The sequence below is a fragment of the Pristiophorus japonicus genome, chromosome 1, assembly GCF_044704955.1.
Source record: "Pristiophorus japonicus isolate sPriJap1 chromosome 1, sPriJap1.hap1, whole genome shotgun sequence".
NCBI classification, from domain to species: domain Eukaryota; kingdom Metazoa; phylum Chordata; class Chondrichthyes; family Pristiophoridae; genus Pristiophorus; species Pristiophorus japonicus.
In genome coordinates this window covers 194,493,961-194,499,942 of record NC_091977.1, presented here as the reverse complement: position 1 = coordinate 194,499,942, position 5,982 = coordinate 194,493,961, and positions in this window count along the sequence as shown.

Here is a 5,982-nt window from a genome sequence, read left to right as displayed (position 1 = left end):
CTTCTTTGTTGGACTCGCAGGCAGGAGTAGCTTATTTATCAGACCATAAATTTTTGGACCGCAGTCCGTGAGGAACACCACCCGGCACCGATCTGCGTCGCCGACCTTCTTGATTTTGTTGGCCACGAAGAACTGGCTCAAACGGCTCACAAAGTCTGCCCAATCTTCTCCTTCCACAAATTGCTCCAACAATCCAATTGTGCTCATTTTTGCATACAAAGATTCTTGTTGCCTCGTCGTCAAATGTTGTGTATGGAATAGCTGTTAGACTGCGTACTGTTTAATTCCAAGAGGTATGATCGTGGCTCTGCTTTATTAAGGTCCAAAATGACTAATATACAAAATGGCTGGCCTTTTATACTTGGGCTGCACACACGTGCGTGCAGCCCAATGGCCTCCAACAGTGACGCCATCTACTGGCTAGTGATTCCAAAAGTACATACATGACACCGTTGAAGTCTGTCCAGTTCGATCTCGACCTTCTCCCTCATCATGTATGGAACCCCCCCCCGAGCCTTGTCATGGACAGGTCTTGCATCTGGGCCTAGGTGGATCTGCACCTTGGCTCCCATGAAGTTGCTGATGCCTGGTTTGAACAACGAGAGAAACTTGCTCAGCACTTGAGCACACGAAGCGTCATCCACTGATGATAAGACTTTAATATTGTTCCAGTTCCATTTAAGTTTGTCAAGCCAACTCCTGCCGAACAGAGTTGGGCCATTGCCTGGAACGATCCATAACGATAAATCATGCACAGCTCCATCGTATGACCTTTACTGCCGCACTGCCAATGACTGGTATGAGCTCTTTGGTGTAGGTACGCAGCTTCGCATTGATTGGGCTCAGTTTGGGTCTTTTTGCCTTAGTGTCCCACGGCTTTTCGAAAGCCCTCTGGCTCATTAGTGACTGACTCGCACCCGTGTCCAATTCCATGGATACTGGAACCCCATTTAATTTTACCCAGCATTATCGGAGGACTTTTGGTAAAAGAATGTACCACATACACTTCTTCATCCTGTACCTTGGGTTGAGTTGTCTCTGCCGCTTGATCCACGCTGGATCGATAATCATCAGCCATGTGGTGTGTCGCAGCACGCTTGCTCGGTTGCGGACACTTTGGCTGAAGGTGCCCCATTGTTGCACAGCCTTTGCACACGTATTGCTTGAATTGGCATTGATGGGCCCGATGATAACCCCCGCAATGCCAACAAGGCAAGATTTGATTCACCCCCGATGGCGGATTTTGAGCAGTTACAGGTCGTACGAATTTGGACGAGTAGGCCCTGCCATGTGCAGCTTTGCCTGCCGACGATATTATTTTATGCACAGTACTTGCTGGTGAGTTTCGATGCTGGGAAGATATCTGTTTTGAGTTTTCATCCGTGGACATGCATGCTGGACGATCGTGATTGCCCTGCTCAGGTCTAGAGATTCAGCAGCCAGCAACTTTCGAAGGATGACCTCGTGGCCAATGCCAAACACGAAAAAGTCCCACAGCATTTCCTCCAATGCAGCTCCAAAGTTGCACGGCCAGTGAGTCGTCTCAGGTCGGCGACAAATTCCGCCACGTCCTGGCCCTTGGAGCGATGGTGCTTTCCTTCGGTATAAAGTGGTTCCGAACCAGCGTACACAATTCATTATAAGTATTATCTGTTGGTCGAGTCGGTGAGAGTAGATTCTTGATAAGACCATAAATTTTTGACCCACAAACGGTGAGGAGAACCGCCCTGCGCTTAATTGCGTTATCGGTTCCTTCCAATCCGTTGGCTACGAAGTCCTGGTCGAGGTGATCAGTGAAATCCTCCCAGTCTTCCACTTCCACGAATCTCTCCAAAATTCCAACAGACATGGTTGCATGAAAGTTCGCATTTTTAACTTGTCGCCAATTGTTAAGTATCGAATAACTCCACGAGGCTAAGTACGGTGAGCTCGTTCAGGCATGATTTTGATAGTGCTGATGCTTTTGTCGTGCATATGCTGTGTGTAGCGCTGGACTCACCTTGTGACCCTTGCACCCTCTTCTCCTCTAATAACCTCATTTGTGTTTTGCAGCTTAGCCAGCAGCACGTCCCCAGGCAAGACCACCGAGGCCAGAAGGTGGGGGCGCGGTGCCGGACTCGCCAAATGATCCTACATCTGGTGCTGAGGAGCACCGATTCTCGCCCATCAATCTGCTGGATGACAGCACGGACTTTGAGCAGCCTGCATCACCACGCTCCAGAAGGCATTCGACCCCAAGGCCATCTAGTGCTCCTCCGGCCATTCCCACCTCCACTCTGGAGGTACCGGGCTCAATCACCTCACCACAGGGCACCCAAGTTGTCCCCAGGATGGCGCCAAACCCGCAAAGGTTGCGTAGACGTAGCAGGTCTGGTCCACGAGTGCTCGATGAGAGCGGTGACATGGTAGAGTTGTCCAGAAGGATTGTTGAAATAGGTGACCAGATCCTCCAACATTGGGGGGCATATCCCGACAGCTGGCCAGCATCTCCGGCACCATGACGGAGTACGTTCCGCGGATGGCGGAGGCCCTGGAGGTGATAGCCAGGAACACTGGTGGCACAGGCCCCCCAGTGATCCCGGAGCGCGGCACTCCACCCCTAGGTTCTGCACCCCCAGTGCCAATGACACATGAGAGGCAGGAGCAATATCTTGCTTCTGGATCCAAGAATATTCCCAACTTGGTATCCCCGCTCCTGTATCCGTGCAACCACTGGCTCTGCCTTCATGCCCCCCCAATGAGGCACCGCCTGAGGAGCGTCTCGGCCAGGCGGCGTGGAGTGAGGAGGGGAAGGGGTAGAGGTGGGGAGAAGAAGGGGGGGAGGAAGGAAACATAGAAGCATAGAAAATAGGTGCAGGAGCAGGCCATTCGGCCCTTCGAGCCTGCACCACCATTCAATATGATCATGGCTGATCATGCAACTTCAGTCCCCCACTCCTGCCTTCTCCCCATACCCCCTGATCCCTTTAGCCGTAAATTCCCTTTTGAATATATCCAACGAATTGGACTCAACAACTTTCTGTGGTAGAGAATTCCACAGGTTCACCACTCTCTGAGTGAAGCAGTTTCTCCTCATCTCGGTCCTATATGGCTTACCCCTTATCCTTAGACTGTGACTCCTGGTTCTGGACTTTCCCAACATCGGGAACATTCTTCCTGCATCTAACCTGTCCAATCCCGTCAGAATTTTATATGCTTCTATGAGATCCCCTCTCATTCTTCAAAATTCCAGTGAATATAAGCCTAGTTGATCCAGTCTTTCCTCATATGTCAGTCCTGCCATCCCGGGAATCAGTCTGGTGTTGCACTCCCTCAATAGCAAGAATGTCCTTCCTCAGATTAAGAGACCAAAACTGCACACAATACTCAAGGTGTGGTCTCACCAAGGCCCTGTACAACTGCAGCAAGACCTCCCTGCTCCTATACTCAAATTCTCTCGCTATGAAGGCCAACATGCCATTTGCTTTCTTTACTGCCTGTTGTACCTGCATGCCTACGTTCAATGACTGATGTACTATGACACCCAGGTCTTGCTGCACCTTCCCTTTTACTAATCTGTCACCATTCAGATAATTGCCTTCCTGTTTTTGCCACCAAAGTGGATAACCTCACACTTATCCACATTATACTGCATCTGCCATGCATTTGCCCTCTCACCTAACCTGTCCAAGTCACCCTGCAGCCTCTTAGCATCCTCCTCACAGCTCACATTGCCACCCAGCTTAGTGTCATCTGCAAACTTGGAGATATTACATTCAATTCCTTTGTCTAAATCATTAATATATATTGTAAAAAGCTGGGGTCCCAGCACTGAACCTTGCGGTACCCCACTAGTCACTGCCTGCCATTCTGAAAAGGACCCGTTTATTCCCAGTCTTTGCTTCCTGTCTGCCAACCAGTTCTCTATCCACATCAATACATTACCCCCAATCCCATGTGCCTTAATTTTTCACACTAATCTTTTGTGTGGGATCTTGTCAAAAGCCTTTTGAAAGTCCAAATACACCACATCCACTGGTTCTCCCTTGTTGTTTCTACTAGCTCCATCCTCAAAAAATTCTAGAAGATTTGTCAAGCATGATTTCTCTTTCATAAATCCATGCTGACTTGGACCGATCCTGTCACTGCTTTCCAAATGCGCTGCTATTACATCTTTAATTATTGATTCCAGCATTTTCCCCACTACTGATGTCAGGCTAACCAGTCTATAATTCCCTGTTTTCTCTCTCCCTCCTTTTTTAAAAAGTGGGGTTACATAAGCTACCCTCCAATCCATAGAATCTGATCCAGAGTCCATGGAATGTTGGAAAATGATCACCAATACATCTACTATTTCTAGGGCCACTTTCTTAAGTACTCTGTGATGCAGACTATCAGGCCCTGGGGATTTATCGGCCTTCAATCCCATCAATTTCCCTAATGCCATTTCCTGACTAATAAGGATTTTCCTCAGTTCCCTCCATTCCTCCTTCGTGCTAGACCCTCGGTCCCCTAGTATTTTCGGGAGGTGAGGTGCATGTCCGCAGGTGATGGCTTTGTTACATCTCCATCTCGGTGTATGCAATTTGTTGTAATGTATGGGGGGAAGGGGCCACCCTGTTGGTTTGCATCTGTGTTCTGTGTTGCTGGACATGTTGACCATTTGAATGATGTCAATGTGCTAAAATGTGTTGTGGGGTGGGGAGGGGTTGGGGTGTTTTTGATCATTATACTTATGATTTCAGACCAATGGTCGTATTAAATGTTTTTTATTTAACATAACCTTGTTGCGCATTATCGCAGATAGCTGGACCGTTACACACTGGTGATTCCTTAACACGAAAGGGTATAATTAAACTTAACTTGAATCAACTTAAACTTTAATTGGCACCAAGGTGATGTAAACCATTGATGTCTAAGCTGCACACACAGCTGTGTGTCAGCTTTGTCACTAACAGCAACGTTCTTTCAGGCAAAGCGCTCATTTATGAGCTGCTGATGTAAGAGTCTTGCAGCTATGTAGCCAACATGGGCCCTTTCCTGAGGTCTGGAGTTGGGTGTGGGCATGGTTTCATAGTCAGCCTGATTGTCCAGCCCGAGGTCAGCATCCAGCTCCTCGTCCTCCTCTTCCTCTCCCTCCTGAGGTGCACCACCAGTCCCTTCTGGCAATTCTTGCCCCCTCCTGATAGCCAAGTTGTGCAGCATGGAGCACACGACCACAAATTGAGCTACCTGATCAGGGTTGTATTGTAGCTCCCCTCCTGAGTGCTCCAGGCATCTAAAGCACTGCTTAAGCACACCAATGGTTTTCTGGACCACATTGCGTGTGGCTCTGCGGCTCTCGTTGTATCGCTTCTTGGCCTCTGTGTGGATGTCATGTGGGGGGGGGGGGCGGGGGCGGTCATCAGCCAGATGGCTAGGCCATATCGTTTGTCACCAAGCATCCAGCATTGATCTTGTGGCTGACTGGTAAACATGTCAGATACAGCGCTCTCACGCAGGATGTGAGCCTCATTGATGCTGTCTGGAAATTTGGCATTCACTGCCATAATTATCTGGTTGTGGTCGACAATGAGTTGGACCTTCAAGGTGTAAAATCTTTTTCGGTTGCGAAAAACCTCTGCGTCCAGAGAAGGTGCCCGCATGGTGATGTGCTCCCTGCACCTTGGGGAATCCTAGAGCCCTGTCAGTCTAAGTCTCCATGGTCATGGGGAAACTGATAAAGTCCATCCTACATTCGTACAGGGCTTCAGTGACGTGTCTAATGCAGCAATGTGTGGCATGCTGAGATATAGCGCAAATGTCGATCGCAGAGGCCTGAAAGGAACCGGATGCATAGAACAACAGTGCCACGGTGACCTTGACCTCGATGGACAGTGAGGTCCTGAAGGTGCTGGCAGGCTGCAGATCTGCCCTGATGAGTTGGCATATCTCACTGATAACCACTTTGTGGAAGCGCAGTTTCCGAAAGCAGGTATTCTTGGATAAGTCGAAGTAAGACCG